At 38.7% G+C, this 25,023-nt stretch overlaps 1 protein-coding gene across 2 annotated transcripts in view; it reads left to right on the plus strand.

The window, feature by feature from the left end:
- The window catches only part of LOC123309846, a 211,947-nt gene that overhangs the window by 80,999 nt on the left and 105,925 nt on the right, over window positions 1-25,023 (plus strand). For both annotated transcript variants that reach the window (XM_044893132.1, XM_044893133.1), the window contains exon 3: window positions 14,299-14,333. The gene's annotated coding sequence lies outside the window, so the exon portion shown is untranslated. The remainder of the gene's footprint in view (window positions 1-14,298; window positions 14,334-25,023) is intronic.

The raw sequence follows: 25,023 nt of genomic DNA on the forward strand, positions 1-25,023 counted from the left end.
CCGATGGAAAATTCGAACGGAAAAATGCAAATTCGGAGAACGAGTTTACGTAAATGAGATTCATATTCGCCGGAATTGCGGAACGCAGTTTTTGGACTTCTTGTTCTGGTGTATTCGGATGAGTGGATGTGTGGAGTTCGGCTAGAGTTTCGGGACTCTTGATTGGCCTATAATACAGGGTGCATATTCGACTTGAACATATACACTTATGGAAATTATTGAGGGATCAGAAAAATTTTCAATTGATTTTCATCATGCTGTAATTGAAGAAAAATCATGGTAGAGTCATTTAATAAAAAACGAATCGTAGCTCCAAGTGTCTAGTTTTCAGATCTGAACATAAAAAAATTGTTTAATGAGTCTTGATAAACTAGTGACAACAACATTTTTAAAAAAATTTATTTTAGTTTTGGCCTACGAACTTCAGAACAGGTTTTTCGACTTGATCATTTTATGGATCAGATAACTTATTTATTCAGCTTCAATTTAGTTCTTCTTAGACTTCCATACGATCATTTTCCATGGAGATATTGTACTTTGAATGGAGAAGAATCATTTTGTCTTCTATAGTCAGTATCTTAGCAACCAATTATCACACAGAAAGTAGAAACTGATTTCGGAAAACTTGAATAAACTGGATAAGCCATTTTTTCTTCGAATCTTCTGGTGATTGAGTTGAAAAAACCAAAAAATTTCAGAAAATTTTGTTTCAGTACCTTTTTTCATGATTAAGTGACAAAAAAAATAGAAATAATCGTTTTTGAAGTTCAGACCTAAAAACTAGACACATAACGCTACAATGCTCTTTTTTGAAATGACTCTACGATGATTTTTCTTTAAATCACAGCCTGTTGAAAATCGACTTATGAGAATGGAGTTGTAGTCTTGTCTTGCTTACATTTTATTCGAAAACAAAATGAATAAACAGATCAAGAATTCTAAAGCAAAATATTTTTAACTAGGGTAACAAATTTCAAGGTTTTTCAGATGGCTCTACGACCTAACCTAACCCAACCTAACCTAACCTAATAAATAGAAAAACTTAAGAATGACAATGAAAACAAATTGAATTTTCTTGAGTACTTATACATTTTTGAAGATATCTCGTGTTGTAACCTAACCTAACCTAATAAAAAGAAAAACTTGAGAATGACAATGAAAACAAATTAAATCTTCTTGAGTACTTATACATTTTTGGAGATATCTCGTGTTGTTATCTTTCCATAGTCAGAATGAAATATTACCACTTATTTCACTCAATTCAATATGAAACACACTACGACCTTAAAAGCTTTTTTGTATCATACGAAGGGTTATTCAGGAATTCAGCAACATACGACTGCCTGGAATATTCGGATGTTTGCCAACGTTTATATCGGAAATCGTTTCCATACTTCCTCTTTGATCAGCCCTCCTTAGTTGAACTTCATCAGACATTTCAGTAATTAGAGAACTTCAGCGGCATTCGCAGGATTGACGCGTTTGGGGAAGTTCGTGAACTGTGCGAGTTCCTGAAAAAAAATTTCGTGATTATTTTTTGTTCCGCTTGGTTCATGATTTTCAGAAATTGAATCTCTGCCTGCTTCGAACCACGAGGCATAATCTTTTATCTCTGTTGGGAATCAGGAGTTACTTTGGTGGTTACTATTTTATTTCTATTATACTTTTCTGTTTGAATTTCAACATCGTTTTGCTTTTTCACGTGGGGTTTTCAATTATACGAAATGGAAGTTACGGTGAAATTATACTTCTCTTTGTATCCTAACATGATGTTTGAAATACGTTACCGTTTGAGTCTAGAATGGATAGATAATGGAAATTGGAACCACGTTAGCCAAGGGCATAGCAAAACGCTGATGTACTGTTTCACTGGTGATACACTCTGAAACACAGTTGAATGCCAGAAAATTCATCCTATTCATCGAAAAATCCAGCTTAACTTCTACATATTTTGGACTGAAGTTATGTTCTAAAAAAGAACTACCGAAAACTAGGCTCAATTTTCTATATTTTTGATGATTATCCAAATGGAAACACGAAACCTTGGTTTTATGTGGGTTAGAACGCAAACGCCACTCGAAAAAGCAATTCCTCAAAATTTCTAAATTTGTTTCTAGATTATTCTCTATAAATCTAAAATCAGAATGACGAAATACGATGGCATATCATTAACACATATAAATTTCTCAGAAGGAGTAGTAGGGATATCACACAGATAAAAATTGAAGAGGGGTCCTAAAACTGAACCTTGTGAAAGACCTTTATTCAATGTTTCGGATAGCTTTCCGCGTCTTTTCTCTTTAATTTTTTCCCGTAGAGTGGTAAGCAATGTCGAATAGTGATCTCCGGTTATTGTCGTACCCTTATCCAAAGAATCAATCACGATTACTCCATGGATATCCCAAAAAACTGAAGCAAGAACTTTTCCAGCAGATTTTTGGTTGAGAAACTTCTTAGGTCTTGGAGTGTCGCCATTCCAGCGATTCTTACTTTGTTTCTGGATCGTGGAAATATACTCAAGTCTCATCTATAGTAACAATTCGGTTTAAGAAGTCTACATCGTTTTCAAATCGAGCAGAGATCGAACGCGATGCTTCTACCCTTGCACGCTTTTGGTAAACATTCAAACATTTGGGGATCCATCTTGCAGCAATTTTTCTCATGTCCAAATTGACGTGAACTATATGATGAACGCGTTTCTATGAAATATTCAGTGCTTCAGTTATCCGTTTTAGCCCAATTCGATGGTCTGATAAAATCATGTCATGAACTGCATCGATATTTTCGGGGACTGACACAGAAACTGGCCTTCCCTATCGGTCATCATCTTCAATGGAAAATTTACCTCTTTTGAAGTTTGCAGTCCAATTTTTCACGGTCGCATACGAAGGACATTGATCACCAAGGATATTAAGTATTTCTTCGTAAATCTGCTAACCTCTTAACCCTTTTAAATACAGGTACTTGGTGATGGCAAGATACTCCAATTTTCGATTTTCACAATTTCGGTGGACATCTTCTTCCTTTTAATTTATTGCGTAACTCTGGTTTATCTTTTTGACCTCAAACTTAACACTGACATTTCCGATGAGTTATTGTTCGTTGTTCTGGTAACGCAATATTTTTTTATGCATGGAACTGGTCTAGGCTAACTAGATATCATTACGTTCTCTTAGGATCAGAAGAATCCTTTTAAATCCACGTTTTAAAATGCCCATGACTTTCGCCTTTCGGAGCTCTGCCGAAAAATTGCCAGAATGTAGAATGTAATCACAAAAAGATAACAACCAAGACAAGGCCCTCTTCGATAATAGAATCGCAGTCGACAGACGATGATAAATGGAAATAAATCCATCCAAATAAAAACCCTTTACACTCGGAAATCGTCCATTGGATACGATAAAAGAACTGGATCTCCGTCGATCGAACGGCATGAAATACATCGAATAATTCACCGTCGTCGTTTCCGATAAAGCGGAATTCTCGTCCGAACATCCGAGCGGCGAGAGGGACGGCGGAAGACGGCGCTGGCGTAACGTCGCGACGCCGGAAACCGCGTCGGAGGCGCTACGAAACTCAACAGGCAGAAGACAGGGCGTACACAATGGATCGGAAGGATCTTTCTGAAGGATAAGCTATTATGCCGCGGCGGTCCATGAAAAGCAGGTATCTTATCGCCGAGAACGTACCACAGCATCCTCGTACAGGTTTATGGCCCTGTTTTTTCCTCCCCCGAACGAGTGTTGTAACTGGAACCGCTCGCAAATGTTACCCCGCTAGGTGGGAGGTATGAATATACAGTTTAATTGATGGTTGGTCCTCGTGGTGCGGGTAACCTTCAACGAGCTGTTCGTTGAAGTGTTCTCGTTCCAAATTATTGAGGGTTTCGAGACTTGAATGCCTTTCGCTACTTAAAATTGGAATTGAAAGAAAGAATTTATGGCTCGAGAGATTCCCAAACCCGGGAGTCTCCAAACTTTCGTGTTATGAGTTACACTTACACGTAACGAGGCAGAATTTCATGTAACGAGGCAGAATTTCATGTAACGAGGCAGGATTTCACGTAACGAGGCAGAATTTCAAGTAACGAGGCAGAATTTCACGTAACGAGGCAGAGTTTCACGTTACGAGGCAGAATTTCTTGTTACGAGGCAGAATTTCACGTAACGGGGCAGAATTTCACGATACAAGGCAGAATTTCACGTTACACGTGGCAGAATTCCATGTAACGAGGCAGAGTTTAATGTTACGAGGCAGAGTTCCATTTTATGAGTCCGAATTTCAGGTGACGAGGTGCAATTTCAAGTTATAACGAGCGCATTTCATGTTTTGAAGTAGAATTCCACGTTATGAGGCAGAATTCCTCGTAATGAGGTAAAATTTCACGTTATGACTTGAATTTCATATTTGCAGCGGCATTTTTGGGGACTTTTCATGTTGTGAGGCAGATTTTCAAGTTACGAGGGGGAGTTTCACGTTGTGGATAAGGCAGAAATTGAAATTATGAGCTAGAATTTCAAGTTATGATGCAGACTTTTACGTTACGAGTCGTACTTTCAAGGTTTGAAATGAAATTTCATGTCATGAGGCAAATTTAATATAATAAGACGAAATCTCATGTACTGACGTGGAATTTGAAGTAATAAGGGGAGAATTTCAAGCTTCGAGGTAGTAATTTATGAGTCAGAATAATCTTTCACGTTATGCACGAGGCGTAATCCCATTGTGTGGGTCTAAATTGCTGGTTATGGGATGAAATTTCAAGATATGACGAGCTGATTTCATGTTATGAGGTAAAATTTCACGTTATACGTTGAATTTCACGTTTTGTGGAGGAATTTCATGGTGTGAGGCAGAATTTCATGATTTCACGATTTCATGACACAGAAATCCAAATTGTGAGCTAGAATATCACGTTATTATCCTGAATTAATCTTTACGTTTATGTCACGTGATGAGATTTCAGATTGTGAGGCAAATTTCATATCAGGAGGCAAAATTTCAGGCGGAATTTCAAGTTATAAGGGGAGAAGAGACAGAAATTCAAGTTCTGAGTCAGAATTTCATGTTATGAGAAGGAATCTCAAGTTTTAATGGAATATTTCACATTGTGAGGTGGAAATCAGCGTTATCAGGCAGATTTTCACGTTATAGGGAATACTTTCACGTTGTGGTCGTGAACTTTTATGTGAGGAGCTATCACCCCACTGATATTTGCAGCTTTGAAGCGAATTAACAACATAACTCAAATTTTTATATTTTATAAAAGGTTTTTCCCAAACTCGGGGACTGAAAATTTTCAGTTGGAATTTCAGCATGAAAAAAAATTTACATTTTGCTGTCGATTTGATATTAGTTGGATGGAGATGAAGCGCTTCAAAACATAACTTTCCCCCCCTATGTGCTGAATCAATCGGACAGTTTGGTTTGACCTCTACAGCAACTATATTGAAAAGTCACTAATCAGATGAAGCATCCTGATTCCTCTGCTGTGCACGCTTTGAATTCTCTTTGGCATCTTTGATCATTTCAGTAGGTATACTAGGGGAGTTCTGGAACAGAACTGATGTCGCAAAAAGGATGTGTCTAGGGGTGATATTTGAACTTGAAACCATTTAATGTTGTCGGATTTCAACCCTGTGGCCATATAGGTATTATTTGGTCGGATAGAAAAAAATTTCTGTAATTTTTCTGTAGGTTTTTGGAACCCTCTGTGTAGCACATAATCCAAATAATTAAATTTTTGGACATACTCTCCTGTGGCTGCAATGATTCTTTCTCTATCATAGCCATTGAGGAAACTCTTCCTGGTCTTGTAATATCACCAGCTGCTGTTCGCAACGTATGATCCTCCAGTAGTTCAAACTGACACACGTGACATAAATTAGAACCCGAAGGTATTGCATTTCTGGAGGGAAATTATGCCGCGCTAATGCTCTGATATTTCAGAGCCAGATGCGAATTTGTATTCTGGGAATAACGTTAAGTTCTGGGATGATCGTATTCAGAGTGCAGTTAACTTAATGCAGCGGTAGTAATTCATTCTGGGGATGAATAACGGGGGTAAACTCAGTTCACGCAATGCAGAGAGGTCTGAAGATTTCGAAATGATGATTTTGAGGGTCGAAAGTTTATCGGCGTCCAAGGCTCTGATGTCTAATGCATAAGAAGGTAGATGTTGGGAGAGATCTTCTAGAAATTCTGAGTTTTCAACCTTTTCTGATCAAATTGAAGAGTCTTATGTCATTGAATTCTTGAAGTAATGAGCTGGTATGAAAAATATGTCCATAATTGAGAACCCCTAGCCTTCTAACAATCTATTTTGCCCAAAGGATCTTCTGTAGAATTGGATTTGGAATTTCGCGTTTCAAAATATGATACACGACTCGAAGTCCCATCGGATTATCCTAGTGAATAGGGCGATTTCTCGGGCAATTCATTTGGCCAGACATTAATTCTACCCTCTGAACGAGAGCGGGGGGCGCACCTCTGCAGGAGTAATCTCGAAGGATGTGGATGTCGCAAACATTAAATTCAATTTTCCCCCGCGCTGGATTTCTCTTACCAGATGAATTATTGTCTAACACATTCCGGGCCAGGTTTCAACTGAAAATTTTCCTTTTGGCGTTCCACCAGCTCAAATTGTTATTGAGGTATCCTTCTGGGGAATTCGATAAGGTGAAATTCTCACGTTTGTCCAAACACTGATATGAAACTCTCGGATTGCCAATCCAGAAAATGGATCAGTTGAGTTGATAAACGTATTTCAACGCTCTTTATCGAAAGTAACCTTTCGGCGTTATAACTCCGAGGATATATTTTATAATTCTATCCAGTTATCCAGTCAATTCGCTTAAAAACTGTAGACATCTTCTAGGTTATCGTTGTTTCGGTCGATACATATGGCAAGTTTGAAATTTCTTTCTCAGAGCCACAATCATATGAGCAGAATGCGCCTTATACCTAGAACAAATTTTTCTCATTTACGACATGCATAGGCAGATTGGTACCCTTAACCTACTCCTACCCTATCTCTTTTCTTTCAAAAGAACTTGTATCTCAGAATGTCGAGTTGAAAATTAAAATTATGACTTGTATCTCAGAACTCCTACTTGCAAGCCAAAATTCAGACATGTAATTCCGATTTGCAAGTAAGAATTCTGAGCTCTATCTCAGAATCCCGACTTGGAAGTAAGAATTCTCACTTATATCTCATAATTCCGACTTGCAAGTGAGAATTCTGACCTCTATCTTAGAATTTCGATTTGCTAGTGAGAATTCTGACCTCTATCTCAGAATTCTGACTTGCAATTAAGAATTCTGTCCTGTATCTCGGAATTCCGACTTGCAATTCAGATTTTAGACATGTATCTAAAAATTCCGATTTGCAAGTAAGAATTCTCATTCAGAATTACGACTTGCAAGTAAGAATTCCCACTTGTATCTCAGAATTCTGACTTTAAAGTAAGAATTTTTACCTCTATCTCAGAATTTCGACTTTCAAGTAAGAATTCTGACCTGTATCTTAGAATTCTGTCTTGCAAGTCACAATTCAGACATGTATCTCAGAATTCCGTCTTGAAAGTAAGAATTCTCACTAGTATATCAGAATTCTGATTTGCAAGTGACAATTCTGACCTCTATCTCAAAATTCCGACTTGCAAATAAGAATTCCGACTTGCGAGTAATAATTCTGACCTCTATCTCAGAATTCTGACTTGCTATTAAGAATTTTGTCCTGTATCTCAGAATTCCAACTTGCAAGTGAGATTTCAGACATGTATCTCATAATTCCGACTTGTGAGTACAAATTCTCACTCAGAATTACGACTTGCAAGTAAGAATTCTCAGAATTCCGACTGGCAAGTTAGAATTTTGACCTATATCTCAGAATTCTGTCTTGAAAGTAAAAATTCTCACTTGCATCTCAGAATTCCGACTTGTATGTTAGAATTCTGACTTCAATCTCAGATTTCCGACTTGCAAGTAAGAATTCTGACGTGTATCTCAGAATTCCGACTCGTATCTCAGAATTCTGTCGTACAAGTTACAATTCGGACAAGTATCTCAGAATTCCGACTCGAAAGTAAGAATTCTCACTTGTATATCAGAATTCTGATTTGCAAGTGAGGATTCTGACTTTGATTTCAACATTCCGACTTTCAAATAAGAATTCCGACTTGCGAAAAAGAATTCTGACTTCCATCTCAGAATTTTGACTTGCTATTAAGAATTCTGTCCTGTATCTCAGAATTCGAACTTGCAAGTGAGATTTCAGACATGTATCTCATAATTCCGACTTGTAAGTAGAAATTCTCACTCAGAATCACGACTTGCAAGTAAGAATTCTCAGAATTCCGACTGTCAAGTAAGAATTTTGACCTATATCGCAGAATTCTGACTTGAAAGTAAAAATTCTCACTTGTATTTCAGAATTCCCACTTATATGTAAGAATTCTGACTTCTATCTCAGATTTCCGACTTGCAAGTAATAATTCTGACGTGTATCTCAGAATTCCGACTCGTATCTCAGAATTCTGTCTTACAAGTTACAATTCAGGCAAGTATCTCAGAATTCCGACTTGAAAGTAAGAATTCTCACTTGTATATCAGAATTCTGATTTGCAAGTGAGAATTCTGACTTCAATTTCAACATTCAGACGTGAAAAAAAGTATTCCGACTTGCGAGTAAGAATTCTGACGTTCATCTCAGAATTCTGTTTTGGTATTAAGAATTCTGTTCTGTATCTCAGAATTCCGAGCTGAAAGTAAGATTTTAAACATGTATCTAAGAATTTCGACTTGTAAGTTAGAATTCTCACTCAGAATTACGACTCGCAAGTAAGAATTCTCACTTGTATCTCAGAATTCCGATTTGAAGTAAAATTTCTCACAGGTATCTCAGAATTTCGACTCGCAAGTAAGAATTCTGACCTGTATCTCAGAATTCCGACTCGTATCTCAGAATTCTGTCTTACAAGTCACAATTCAGACAAGTATCTCAGAATTCCGACATGAAAGTAAGAATTCTCACTTGTATATCAGAATTCTGATTTGCAAGTGACAATTCTGACTTTAATTTCAACATTCCGACTTGAAAATAAGAATTCCGACTTGCGAGTAAGAATTTTGACGTCCATCTCAGAATTCTGACTTGCTATTGAGAATTCTGTCCTGTATCTCAGAATTCCGACCTGACAGTAAGATTTTAAACATGTATCTAAGAATTCCGACTTGTAAGTAAGAATTTTCACTCAGAATTACGACCCGCAAGTAAGAATTCTCACTTGTATCTCAGAATTCCGACTTGAAGTAAAATTTCTCACATGTATCTCAGAATTTCGACTTGCGAGTAAGAATTCTCACTTGTATCTCAGAATTCCGACTGGCTCTTCAACGTGGGCAATTTTTTATCTGTCCCACTTCATTTGCCTCCTAGCTCAGTCAGTTTGGCACAGCTAATATTGTGCTCGTACGGCGTGTACCCTCCTTTATAAATCCACGAAATGACGATAAGCCGACGTCACTCTTGATCGACGGATTTTGGTCCTGTAACTTTGCATTTCCGAAAATCCCTCGGGCGGAGACCGCGGCCCGAAAATGTCTGGTGGTCGTGGCATATTTTCTCCTGCGGACAGGGCCATTAATCAAACTTCAACAAAGTCCCCAGAATTTCCCGAAACTATACCCCGGCCAACTTTTCGATACCGGCGCTTGATTCTTCTCGGATCGAACGTCGGAGCCGGCCAATGACGGACGTTCGGAAGTTGGTCAGCGTAATTAGCACGCGTCCGACGCGGTAATAAACGATAATTGCGATTTTGAATCGGTCCGGACGATGTGCCGGCCGGACCTGGGCGGCGATTAGCCGAAATTCGGCGATGGAGAATTATTTAATTGTCTGGCGTTTCTGGACACTTTCGTCGGGGGGTAATGAGTTACCATTTGTTCGTTTTACCTGGCGCGCGGACTGGTCATGTACATTTTCTGCGTACGTGACGGTCCTTATACGGCAACGTTGAAAATATAGGTTTGCCGAGATGGATAAAATTCTCAGATTTATTACTAGAAGAGTTGCTTTTTCAGACTATGTATCACATTCGTATCTGCGATGATTTTCCTGGAAGATAAATCACTCTAAATATGACCTTCGAAAATTTCCCAAAAAGATGGGTTCAGTTGAAAACTCGTCAAGACCGAATGGTTGCACCCAGATGGATGAAATCCTCAGATTTATTACTAGAAGAGTTGTTCTTTCAGACTATGTACCACATTCGCATCTGCGATGATTTTCCTGGAAGATAAATCACTCTAAATATGACCTTCGAAAATTTCCCAAAAAGATGGGTTCAGTTGAAAACTCGTCAAGACCGAATGGTTGCACCCAGATGGATGAAATCCTCAGATTTATTACTAGAAGAGTTGTTCTTTCAGACTATGTACCACATTCGCATCTGCGATGATTTTCCTGGAAGATAAATCACTCTAAATATGACCTTCGAAAATTTCCCAAAAAGATGGGTTCAGTTGAAAACTCGTCAAGACCGAATGGTTGCACCCAGATGGATGAAATCCTCAGATTTATTACTAGAAGAGTTGTTCTTTCAGACTATGTACCACATTCGCATCTGCGATGATTTTCCTGGCAGATACGCGACTCGAAAGTTGACCTTCGAAAAATTCCTAAGAAGTTGGGTTCTCCGATTTTACACTGCGCAAAAAAATTAACGCACATTCTGAAAATCTCAATTCTAATGAAAGTTAACTCTACATTGACTTTATAACTTATTTTTTATGTTCTCTCGGGAAGGTTTCGAACGAAACAAGACACATTAAATGGAAGAAAAATTCTGGATTTCACCGAATCTTATGTGAAAGAAGAGAAATGAACAATTTTCGAAATACTGAAATGCTGATAAGTGATTTAATACTTGGTATTTCCACCCCTTGCGTTAATTACAGCTCGGCAACGACGGTTCATACTCAAAATGAGTGATCTTAAAATGTTCTGATCTAATCCTTCCCAGATTTCTCCGAGTTGGATTCCTAAGTCATTAAGAGTAGCTAGATGATTTTCTGGACTTCTTGCTGGCCATTCCATTCTAGAGACTTCACCCTCTTCAAGGTACTCCTGAACGATGCGCGCACGATGGGGTCTGGCTTTATCGTCCATAAAAATGAAATTTTCACCAATGTATGGGGCAAATGGCACTACATGCTCTTCAAGAATGTTCCTTATGTACTTATCAGCATTCATAGCTCCATTATCAACGACCACTAGGTCTGTGCGAGCAGTCAAAGATACTCCACCCCATACCATAATCGATCCTCCCCCGAAACCAGTAGTATTCAGGAAATTGCACTGAGCATATCTTTCATGTGGACGTCTGTATACAAGGGAACGTCGATCACAATGGTAGAGGCAGAATCTAGACTCATCTGTGAAGAGAACTCTTTCCCAATCGGCCTCTTCTCAATGGACATGCTCTCTCGCAAAATCCAAACGCCCCCTTCGATGGGCTGGGGTAAGAGCTGGGCCTCTTGCCGCGACACGAGGCCTTAAATCATATTCTCTGAGGCGATTTCTTATTGTCTGAGTGCTAATTTGCACCTCATGAGTTTGCTCAAGCTGAATTTGAAGGAGGCGAGCGGTTGCAAACCGTTGTCTCAACGAAGAAACTCTCAAGTAACGTTCTTGAATGGCAGTTGTTACCCGTGGTCTACCCTGTCCTGTCCTGGTCTTCGGACATTCATACCTGTCTCCCTGAATCGCTGCAACATTCTGGACACACTTGTATGGGAAACTCCAAACCTTTCTGCAATTCTTGTGTATGTCCACCCTTCTTCTCGCAAAACTACCGCTTGGGCACATTCTTCTAGGGTCAAATTGCGTGTTTCGCGTTGCATAGCGATCGGTGTAGAAAATCAAACGAAAGAAACTAGAATTGATCGAGAACAACTGATTTTAGAATGGAGCCAATACATTCAAAATCTGATAATATCATCTTTTTTTATTACGGCTGGGAAAATATAACTGTATTGAAGAAAACCGTTGAAAGTGGATAACATATGCATGCATAATTCTGATAAAAATAATAATCATTGAGAACACTTCAATTGTAGAATAAATTTGAGATTTCCATAATGTGCGTTAATTTTTTTGCGCAGTGTATAATCGGCGTTGCAAAGGCTCTCACTCTAACACAAAAACGCAAGCCAGAATTAAGCAATGATTTGAAAGAAAGAAGATGTCTATCGAAACTGTAAAAATCGAGAAATTGGAGTATCGAGCCATCATCAAGCACCTGTATTTACCCTTGATGAGCAATGTCCTTTTTGTTTGGTTCTAGAGTAGGCTAAGAATTTTTCAATATATCCTCGTATAAGAAATTAGTTGCTGAATCAACCAAAAACTACTGAGATCGACATCAAGAATCACAACTTTTTCAACTATTTATTTACCCAGTATATAACCTCATGTCCTCATTGAGGTTTACCTTTATTATTTTAGTTGATTGTCGATAATGAAAGAAGGGAAAATGTCTTTCCACTCCAAAACTCCTTCCTTCGAATGGCCCAAGTTAACCCTCCACATATATCGATTTTGGGGTATCATTGAAAGAAGATATATCGAGAGGATGTTGATAAAGATTCTAGGTGGAGACTCGAACAAAAAAGGCACGTATAGAAAAGGTCCCCAATGAAAATATTTCAAGACGGAGGATATTGGCAGAGGCCATTCTATGAGTTGCTTATTCGTGACGGTCAGTTTATTTGCCTAACAGGCAATTTCACTCCGAGAGCTGCCCTTCGACGCTGATGTATAGGCGATTCCAACGGACCATGTAAATGACCTTTCGATTTCTCGTTACATTTCGAAGCTGGATTTAAAGGTCTACTAATACGGGATGGATGAAAGTCTGCCTTGAAGTTTCAGATCGAATTCTACTGACTGCTACTTGAAAATGTATCGAAAACGAGATAATACTTTTAAGGCAGAGGTGCAAACTAGTCAATTAAGGGAGGGTCTAACCCCTTGCTCATTTTCGACCCAAAAAAATAGAGAAAATAGAAATGGAATATCTGTGCTAGAGTGAGAGGCTTCCCAACGCTGATTATAGAACTGGATCTCAATTGTATCAGATGAATATACAAGGATATATTTGAAAATTCTTAGCCTATTATAGAACCAACCAAATTTCAATGTCAAAATATTTTATAACTCAACATATTCTCCTCTTTATTGGATACATTTATCACAGAGAACCTGCAACGACTCTAGACCTTTCCAAAAAATGTTTCTTCTTGCTCAGCAAACCAGACCTCCACAGCTTTTATTACCTCCTCGTTGGAAGAAAATTTACGACCTTTTGAACCTTTTTTCAGTTGAGGAAAGATGTGATAGTCAGATGGAGCCAAATATGGTGAATAAGGGAGGTGTTCTAGTAATTCAAACCCTAAATCACGAATTTTTTACATCACAACATGAGATTTGTGTGCAGGGGCGTTGTCCTGCACAAGCAAATTACCTTTGTATAGCTTTTCGCGTCTTTTCTCTTCAATTTTTCCCCATAGAGTGGTCAGTAATGTCGAATAGTAATCTTCGGTTATTGTTCTACCCTTATCCAAAAAATCAATCGTGATTACTCCATGGCAATCCCAAAAAACTGGAGCAAGAACTTTTCCAACAGATTCTTGGACACGAAACTTCTTAGGTCTTGGAGAACCAGAATGTCGCCATTCCATCGATTGTTACTTTGTTTCTGCATCGTAGAAATGTACTCATCCATAGTAACAATTCTGTTTAAGAAGACTACATCGGTTTCAAATCGAGCACAGATCGAACGCGATGCTTCTACCCTTGAACGCTCTTGGTCAACATTCAAACATTTGGGGATCCATTCTTCAGCAATTTTTCTCATGTCCAAATTGACGTGAACCATATGATGAACGCGTTCGTATGAAATATTCAGTGCTTCAGATTTCCGCTTTAGCCCAATTCGACGGTCTGATGAAATCATGTCGTGAACTGCATCGATATTTTCGGGAACTGACACAGAAACATCTTCTTTCTTTCAATTTATTGCGTAACTCTGCCTCAAACTTCACACTGACACTTCTAATGAGTTATTGTTCGTTGCTATGGTAACGCAATATTGTTTTTATGCATGGAACTGGTCTAGGCCATAGATTAACTATGGTCTAGGCTAAAAATATATCCTCTTATGTTTATTCTATCGTTTTGTGTCAATCTGCAGAAACTGTCTGGTGAAATAATAATCGAATATTTTATTGCAGGTATCAGGAGAAATCGGAGAAAACGCAGTGTCAAGGTATGGATTATGCTCTAACTTTCATTTCAGCTTGAATTTTTTTTTTTAATCTACGGTGTTCTAGCAGTCAGAATCTGAATAATAAAAATATCTTACTACGAGATAACTTTGGAATTTGTTGATCATCGCTTCAGTTTATCGAATTTCTTGTCAACTTATCTAGGAATGCACTTAATTGATGACAAACCTGGCAATTGCTACTTTTGTCACAAAAATTTCGGACATTTAACAGCAGTTCGATGAAGAACCTCCTTATGGTATCACGTAGTTTCGTCATTTATCCCATGAAATTTCCGATAGTGACAACGAGTGTGTAAAATGTAGCTTACAGCGTTTTCCCATAAACCTTTAACCTTTACACCCACTCCTCATTAAATCCACCTCAGCTATCGACACGTGAAAAAATACGAAACTATTATTCATTCTCATTGGCGATAGCCCTTTACATATTTATCGCATATTTCGAACGGAAATTTCCGAGAAACTATTTTGAATAACGATGTTTTAGTTATCGACGATCAGCTCGCACAATTTGAAGCATACGGCGGAGCCTTACCCTGCCTTGTACTATAGTATCGATTCCTTCCGGAAGTGAGGTTCTGATATATATTTTTCATGTTAATATGCTCGATCCCATCGGTTCATATATTCGAGATTGCATATGCAGTCGGCGTGACGGAAATTTCTGAATCGATCTAGCTCCAAACAGAAGAATAATAAGTTTAGCATTACAGTGCTAGATCATCTTTCTTCTTGCACAAATCTGCTTGAAAGGAACAATTTTTGAGTCAGTCGAAGCCGTTAAGAAAAAAGCGTCAAATGTCCTGAAGTAGCCGACAAAAAGGACCTCCAGCTAAGTTTCAAGCTCTTCATTTAATGAGGGTGGAGCTTGATTGGGATGAGAGTTTTTGTACCGAATCCACCAGTGAAAAACTCCTTAATGTGAGGTTTTAAGAAAGATTCTTTTAGCTTTTCGAAAATCAATTTTCGACACGCGTATCTCTCAGAAAAAGCATCGTAGATCTAAATGTGATACATATTCTGAAAAACCATATGTTCTAGTAATAAATCTCCAAATTTCATCGACTTCGGTGAAACCGTTTGGTCTTGACAAGACCCCGTCTTTTTGGGAATCTTTGGAGGTAAAATTTCAACACACAGAAAAATCGTCGTAGATTCAAATGTGATACAAAACATTCTGAAAGCTAAACGAGAGGTAAATGAGAGAGTGTTTCGAAATCACAACCTCAATCGGAAGACCAAGACAGCTGTTTACAAAGCAGTGGTCATCCCAATGCTTCTTTACGGAAGAGAAAGCTGGACTCCCTACAGGCGATATATCAAACAGCTTGAACAAACGCAACAACGTCATCGAAGACAAATAATGCACGTCAGATGGTTCCACAAAGTTTCAAATGCAGAAGTCTTACAGCGCGCGAGTTGTACAACAATTGAAACTCAAGTAACGAGGGCCCGACTCAGATGGAGCGGCAACATTCTGAGGATGCAAGACACAAGACTCCACAAAATAGCTCTGTATGGCGAATTCACAGAGGGAGCTCGGAAACCAGGAGTACAGTATAAGCGGTTTAAGGATATACTACATCAATCCCTAAAATCAGTTAAAGCCAATCATAACTGGGAACAACTAGCGTTAGACAGATCGCAGTGGAGGTCTCTGGTCCACAGTTATAATGGAGACTCGAGAAGAATACAGCGGCGGCCAGATCTGGTTGGTTGCTATCCATGACCGGAATGTGGAAGGATCTGTAGGTCACGGTTGGGTCTTTTCAGTCACAGGAGGGAGCACAATCGCAAGTAGCCCTAAGAAATTATAAGTTTGATCGCACCGATAGTTTTGTTTTTAAGTCTCTTTGTAGATTTATTCTCGGTAACGAGATTCAGCAATGAATGAATGAATTCTGATAGAGCACTAGATATTAATTACAAAACTCTGTGGAATTCCAGGCAAAACTAAGAAAATCCGAGTGCCTGTGAGTTTGTTTGTATGTTTGTCTTTCCATAACTTTGGAACTAGAGTTTTGATTTTGCTGGGAAGTTCACTGTATTGCAGAGAATTTTTCAGATTAGGTTTTCGTGTGGATTTCATTCCTGTATAATAAAGAGATGACGAAAAATATCGATTCTTTCCAAATAAGCCGTGCAGGAAGCTGTTGTTTCAAGATGTTTCATACCCTACGCTAGGTGGTCTACAAAGAATGGAAGAACATGATAACGTACAATTTTGTAGAAATCAAAAAGTTCTTTGGATAAGTTCTGAATATCACACATCTAACATTCGAGGATGACCCACTAAACCAATTTTAACATTCCCAAATCATTTGGCATTAATATTCCGTTGATTATTGATTTCATTATTTCTTTTATTTCACTCTGAAATATTGCTCTAGCGATGCCGCAGGCTCAAGCCAGTGTTGCTATAATTGGACTTCAGCAACTTTGTAAGATCTGTTTCCTTAAATTTAATATCAAGATCTCAGTATCCTCTCCGAAACCTGTCTACAATTGCCCCGTGATAATTGAATTTCGGAGAATGCTCCTTCTCAGAAATGAAAAACAATCCCATTCCGCCCCGGCGTAATCACACTTCGCTCGCACTCCCAAAAAAAAAAACCGCGTCCACGTCGACAAGACCGAGCGCAACCTCGGCAAATGACAATTCGCGAGTGGCCGGTAAAATGACCATATGCACAATGGAAGTGCAAGACACCATGCTGGATTTTCTGAATGGAACTAATTAAAACAAAAACTGCATAATGTATATGTAGCCCGAGGCGGCTGCTTTGGCGGTTTACTGGTGGATGAAATTAAAACTCGGACCGAAAACTTCCGAGGACGCGAACTATTGCGACGAATTTACATGGCCGGGGGAACAATGTGTCCTCGGGCCTATAATAAGTCCCTACTGAAGACCGGGAAGATGGAAAAGGTCCCGCCGTTGAACAAAAAAGGTTCTGTTGCAGGATTGACCCACACATCGAGGCCCTGGTTTATTAGTTTTAGTTGATGCAGCTCTTAGTTGGTCTTGCAAATATTACACGGAGGTTTTATCATCAACTAGTAATATTTTGAATCAAAATTGACATGAGTAAGTCCCTCAATTCTCACCAACATCTTTCTGATGCCAATAAGTGGTGTAAACTGGAGTATTACGCCATAGAAACTTCCATTTTTTGATGCCAAGCAGCAAAGATTCGTTCTCGGCATAGTTCATCGACATAACGCAAACAATGGAAAATTTTAAGACATTCCTGGATGGTTTTGATGATCTCTTGTTCAATTTTTTGTTCTCTGATACATTTTTCTTGTCTCCTTTCGAAGTTGCTGAGAAAACCCTTGCCAGGTTATACAACACAACAACACAAGGAGTATTAGGTGGATTCTACAGAGTTATCAACTGAAATGTCCACATAGACAGGAAATGTGGCAAGTTCCTACTTGCATATGTTCTGTTCCTCAAATGAGCCTCGAATTTTTTGTTGGAATAAAGTCAGAAGGTCAAGAATCAGAAAGAAAGAAAACCTTCGTTATTGGAAAATCAGTTCCATTTTGAGAAAATTCTTCTACTTTCTGCAGATGTATCTCTAGATCTTACAGTGTTAAAATTTCTGTTTCTCTTTCGATTTCTCCCTTCTCCAGAAATTCTTTTTTATGAGTGCATTTTCCTTTACCACAAAGAGTCTCTGTGCCAATAAGTGGGGTTTTCCCCCTATTTTGGCGAGTGTGTTGGTCTACTCGTTTCTTTTGATAATATCCTGTTGGGAAAAGATTTATGCCCACAACTTTGTACCATACTTAATGCTCTACAACTTTGATGATGCACCTTCTGGTCGAAAACAGCTGGTTTTGGCTCACAAAGGGTTTTATCGAATAAAATGATTTTCGGAATATAGTTTTTTTAGGAACATAAGAAATCACCTTGTATTTTCTCGTACAATGCGCCGTTTTTGGTCCAAAAATTAAAAATTATCTGTGAAATTCGAAAAATTGGATTCTTTGGCTGAATAAATTCGGCTAAAACGGATATCTTGAGCACTGGATATTTCATACGAACGCGTTCATCATATAGTTCTCGTCAATTTGGACATGAGAAAAATTGCTGCAAAATGGATCCTCAAATGTTTGAATGTTAACCAAAAGCGTGCAAGGGTAGAAGCATCGCGTTCGATCTGTGCTCGATTTGAAAACGATGAAGACTTCTTAATCCGAATTGTTTCCATCGATGAGATTTGGGTACATTTCTACGATCTAGAAACAAAGCGACAATCGATGGAATGGCGACACTCTGGTTCTCCAAGATCTAAGAAGTTTCGTGTTCAAAAATCTGCTGGAAAAGTCCTTGCTTCAGTTTTTTGGGATTGCCGTGGAGTAATCCTGATTGATTTTTTGGATAAGGGTACAACAATAACCGGAGATTACTATTCGACATTACTGACCACAAATTCGTGATTTAGGGAGAAAAGACGCAGAAAGCTATCCAAATGTGTTTTGTTTTTGTAGTACAACGCCTCTGCACATAAATCTCATGTTGCCAAGCAAAAAATTCGGGATTCAGGGTTTGAATTACTAGAGCACCCCCCTTATTCACCAGATTTGGCTCCATCCGACTATCCTCTCTTTCCTCAACTGAAAAAAAAGTTTAAAAGGTCGTAAATTTTCTTCCAACGAGGAGGTAATAAAAGCTGTGGAGGTCTGGTTTGCAGAGCAAGAAGAAACATTTTTTTTGAAAGGTCTAGAGACGTTGTAGTTTCGCTGTAATAAAAGTATCGAATTGAGAGGAGAATATGTTGAGTAATAAAATATTTCGACATTGAAATTTTTGTTTTGTTTCTATGGGCTAAGAATTTTTCAACATATTCTCGTAAGTTCAGAATTGTGTATTTCAATTCATTCCTCCCCCTTATATGGACTGCTGGATCTTCGAAACTCATTAAATTACCCCATAGGAGACCGCCCAACCTGATTCCCAACCCCCGTCACATCACATCGTCTGCCTTCTCGTCTCGAATCTCAAATTATTCCCGAAACAACGTATATATAGACAAATAATGCCATCATATCCGAAGCGACACAGTTTGTTGGTCAATTCATCAACTAATGCCTTCCATTAAGCTTTCAAGTTCAGCTTTTAACCGACGGAATTTCAATTTACCGTGGAGCACTTTATGTCCCCGGAAACTCTTTGATGTGACACGACCAGTCTCAGACCACAAACGGTTTAATAGGAAAATTTTTCGAAAAATACCGTCGAAACGCGAAATTGAAAATGTCAGAGGCTGTGTCGGAAGTGGAGAAATCTAGCTGAATCACCTGGTGTCCTTCATTAAGTCCGCAATGACTTCTTTGTATAGAATGAGGGTTCAATTAGACCTTGTTCATTGCTGCCTTGGGGCAGAATGGGGATTTTTATGTCAGAGGTCAAAGTCTGATGGGCTGCCTGACATCTGATCTTTTGAACATCACCTTTGAAGCTTATCCTGCTGTTCGGAAATTTATGAATTCACGGGATGATACGTTTCGAAATTCATCTGGATATGCTAAGGAAAAACAAATGATTGTAGAATATTTTATAGACGTAATAAATTGGGTGAGTCTTTGACTCGTAAAAATATTTCAACACTAGATTCTTGAGGTAGAATGAAACAGTTTTTTCCCATACCATTTTTTCACTTTCGGTCCTCATACAAATTTATAGCCATTTTAAGTTTTTATAACGAGCTGTGCCACCCTGGAAAAATAAAATAACCTCCAGAATAACAAGCTTAATCTGTGACACTTCACTATGTGGATTTTTTAAACAGTCTGATAAAATCATGCCATGAACTGCATCGATATTTTCGGGGACTGACACAGAAACTGGCCTTCTCGATGGCTCATCATCTTCAATGGAAAATTTAAATCTTTTGAAGCTTGCAGTCCAATTTTTCACGGTCGCATACGAAGGACATTGATCACCAAGGGTATTAAGCATATCTTCGTAAATTTGTTCAGCTCTTAACCCTTTTAAATACAGGTACTCGATGATGGCTCGATATTCCAATTTTTCGATTTTCACAATTTAGGTGGACATCTTCTCTCTTTTAATTTATTGCGTAACTCTGGTTTACTTCTTTGACCTCAAACTTCACACTGACACTTCTAATGAGTTATTGTTCGTTGCTATGGTAACGCAATATTTTTTTATGCATGGAACTGGTCTAGGCTAACTAGATATCAATACATCCTCGTATGTGTAGTGCGTCGAATATTTACTTTGTATAAATCCGCACTCACCATGACTCCCCAAGGTTCTTGCCGATTAAAAGGGTCGTATGGAACAATTAAACTAAATTGGAACAGACCACACTTTCCGCGCATTTCCAGCTGAAATTGTCGGTTTCTGATGTGGCTATGGTGTGGGACTTGAAGGACTTGAGTCGGATGGAGACGATTAGCTCGTGGGGGTAATCCTGCAGAGGTCTGACGACGTCTGGGTCGATAGGGAGGATTGCTGACGTATCCATCTGAGAATTATGAGTTTTACTGAGTGAAATATTCTTTCATCTTTCAATTAATTGTGAGATTATAGTCTCACAACTTGCATGATTTTGGCTGTTAATGGTTCTTCTAGACTAGATAAGGAAAAACGTTAGTTTTGAGGAATTGTTTTTTCGAATCCTCTTGATAAAGAGCACTGCAGTTTTTACATCAAACAATAGTATAGCTTATAGCACTTCAGAAACCAATTCTTCCGAGATTTTCGACCAGAATGAGGATTAACAACTGCAATAACAATTCGCGTCATATTATACAGGGCTTCAATGCATGAAGCATGCGATATCCCCTCTAAATTGTCAATAAATAACCCGAATACCCCGAGGCTGGTGCCTCATTCCTAAACGTAACATGGTGATGCCCCGGGCCTTCTCAAACTCGATGGGGATTCCGAGGATTCAGTCATGGAATCCCCAAGAATCCGAAGAGAAATAGATTATTATATTAGAAAACAAGAATGCCACGATCGATTTCCCAGATGCCTCGCGATATTCAAAGTTTAGCAAAGTTAATATCCCCTGGGTTATCAAGAGATTGTTGATAGAACGCCATATCGATTTTTCCTATACTTCATTCAAATTTATTTTAGCAGTCGGTTGGCCATGAAATAATTTTCTCAAGTTTTTGTAACTAGAACGAAGTTAGGTTGGCACTCATGAAATGTCGTTAATGTCATAACGCCGTTGCCATAACTAATATCAATTTTTATTACGAAAATGCCGAAAGTGATTGAAAAAAGATACAGGGTTTAAGGAAGTGCTATTTAGAATTCAGGTCCGCTCATTCAAATAGTTATACCCTGATATTCTAAAATCCACAATACGTCAGACGGTAGCGAACATATTCAATGTAAGAGAATTTATATAATGTTTCATCTGAATCTAAACGACATATATTTCAGCTGTATATTTCCACAATCAGAAAGATTGTGAATGAACAGGATGACAAAGAATTTCCTTCTATTGGGAGACCCAAAAAAGTGGTGGCATTTGAGAATTTTATGTTTGAGTGAATTAATGCGAAAAGTTTACTACAGGATTTTCGATAAATGTCATCGGAGAATAAGTTCCCTAAAATGGATTTTTCTATTTTTCATTTGACTTGTCCTATACAATGTTAATGTCTTAAGGTACTAATAAATACCTATAATTATTATTACTACATCAATGTATTAAGATGAATAGCCACAAATACGCGCAAGTTGCCCTGTTACTTGTTTATTCATGTGAAATTTTTGTTTCAAAGGTGAAGTTCATCTTAACTTGAAACTTCCTTCAATTCCTTTTACTTATATTGATGCAAGATGATTTTTGTTGAAGAATTTAACATTCTTGTAATTATCTGTTTATTCCTTCGGGAGATACCCATTCCCAACCTCTGCATCTTATGCATTTCATCTTCGAGTTAATATTTTTGAAATTTACAAATGGTGTAAGCCAAAGAAGATAACGAACATTAACTCTCCTCAAGCTATATTGTGCAGATTATGATATTATACTGATCTCTTGTATTTTCCATGCAAATAACTGGATTTGGTATGACTTCAATCAGTTTGTATAAACTTCAATTATGTTCGTCACATATTTTCCGAAGAGATTCGACATTGTGAGAAAATACGTAAAAACAGAAACTTTTACGTAGAACGGGCAACATAGCGTTGATTTAAAATCCAAAAATGTTTTGACAAGTCTCATAACCCCACATTTTCGTACTATACAGAGTGAAATGTGTCAAATTTCCATGGCCAACCGACTGCTAAAATAAAAGTGAATGAAGTATACACAGTCTGGGATATACAGGGTGTCGAAGGACTTAGGGAGAAGATTCTTCGATGAAAATAAGCAGGGGTAGTTCCTATAATTTTTTTTCGAAATCGACCTCCTTTCCCAGATACAGCCTTTGTAAGGCGATGACTAGTTGACAGTTTTAAACTTTTTCTACGGAAATCGATACGTAAAATTTTAAAATTTCGGGACACATCGTACATAATCCGTTTCCGCAGCTGGTTCCCCATTGGAAATGATGAACCGGAAGAGGGGGATTTCACAGCGTTCGAAATAACCAACCCGCCGCATTTTTCACGATTACGAACATCAAGATATTACGTAGCAAACGTAAAATCCGCACCGCGACGCCAAACGCCCCCGGGGACCCATCCGCCGCGGCCGTTAAATCAAATAAAAAAGGCTGTTTTGCAAGTGCCACCGGGTAGAGAGAGCGTCATGGTGGCGCGCCGCCATCATCCCCTAATTGAAATTAGAGATGGTTCGTCCCCCATCTGTAACACACCTGCGACCCTGCGACAAAATTGTTAAGCCGGTCGGATGTAACGGCAAAGCCACCACGCTGACCTGGTTGTATGCAAATGGATCCTGTTTCTGATACGTCGGTTTCCAGTGGGAACACGTCGTTGGAGTCGACCGGGATATTTTCGACACCATATTACGGACGCAAACCCGGCATCTGAGACGGAATCTGGTTTTTTCCCCCCACATGTGGCCTGTCGATAATATGTAAATGCTGCATTATTCGAATCCCATTTTGGAAGACAGCCCAAGGGGAGAGAGTCAAGAGAGGACTATCGAAATCGAGAAACTGGCCACTAGTGCGATACCCACGAGGGTCTCGTCTGGTTTTCGAGAGTCTAGCTTCGTGTCGTCCCGTTTTCGAGAGTCTAGTCCTGTCTCGTCTCGTTTTCTAAAGTCTAGTCTCATCTTGTCTCGTTTTCGAGAGTCTTAGTCTCATTTCATCTCTTTTTCGAGAGTTTAGTCTCGTCTCGTCCCGTTTTCGAAAGCCTAGTCTCATCTCGTCTCGTTTTCGAAAGTCTTACTCTCATTTCATCTCGTTTTTGAGACTCTAGTCTCGTCTCGTCTCATTTTCCAGAGTCTTAGTCTCATTTCATCTCTTTTTCGAGAGTTTAGTCTCGTCTCGTCCCGTTTTCGAAAGCCTAGTCTCATCTCGTCTCGTTTTCGAAAGTCTTACTCTCATTTCATCTCGTTTTTGAGACTCTAGTCTCGTCTCGTCTCATTTTCCAGAGTCTTAGTCTCATTTCGTCTCGTTTTCGAAAGTCTAGTCTCGTTTCGTCTCGTTTTTGAGAGTCTTAGTCTCATTTCATCTCGTTTTCGAAAGTCTAGTCTCGTCTCGTTTCGTTTTCGAAAGTCTAGTCTCGTTTCGTCTCGTTTTTGAGAGTCTTAGTCTCATTTCGTCTCGTTTTCTAAAGTCTAGTCTCGTCTCGTCTTGTTTTCGAAAGTCTAGTCTCATCTCGTCTTGTTTTCGAGAGTCTAGTCTCGTCTCGTCTCATTTTCCAGAGTCTTAGTCTCATTTCGTCTCGTTTCCGAGAGTCTAGTCTCGTTTTTGAGAGTCTTAGTTTCATTTCGTCTCGTTTTCGAAAGTCTAGTCTCGTTTCGTCTCGTTTTTGAGAATATTAGTTTCATTTCATCTAGTTTTCGAAAGTCTAGTCTCGTCTCGTTTTGTTTTCGAAAGTCTAGTCTTGTTTCGTCTCGTTTTTGAGAGTCTTAGTCTCGTCTCGTACCGTTTTCGAAAGTCTAGTCTCATCTCGTCTCGTTTTCGAGAGTCTCACTCTCATTTCATCTCGTATTTGGGACTCTAGTCTCGTCTCGTCTCATTTTCCAGAGTCTTAGTCTCATTTCGTCTCGTTTCCGAGAGTTTAATCTCGTTTCGTCTCGTTTTTGAGAGTCTTAGTCTCATTTCGTCTCGTTTTCGAAAGTCTAGTCTCGTCTCGTTTTGTTTTCGAATGTCTAGTCTCATCTCGTCTCGTTTTCGAGAGTCTTAGTCTCATTTCGTCTCGTTTTCGAGAATCTAGTCTCGTCTCATTTCATTTCCGAAAGTCTAGTCTCATCTCGTCTCGTTTTCGAGAGTCTTAGTCTCATTTCGTCTCGTTCTCGAGAGTCTTAGTAAATAAATTGAAGATTGAATGACCGAATGCCAGTCTGATAAGAATTATATACTCGGGGTGAATTTCACACTACTCCTTCCACTATTTGAGCATTCGCCCTTTAAGGGGTAAAAGATGCATTGAAGAAAAAGCCTAAAATAAACATTTCACAATGAGGTAATGAGGTTTTTGTTGAGCCCATCCTGTGTACCAAAAAATAACAGTATCATTCGTCAAAAC

The sequence above is a fragment of the Coccinella septempunctata genome, chromosome 3 (genome assembly GCF_907165205.1).
Source record: "Coccinella septempunctata chromosome 3, icCocSept1.1, whole genome shotgun sequence".
In the NCBI taxonomy this organism is placed as follows: Eukaryota; Metazoa; Arthropoda; class Insecta; order Coleoptera; family Coccinellidae; genus Coccinella; species Coccinella septempunctata.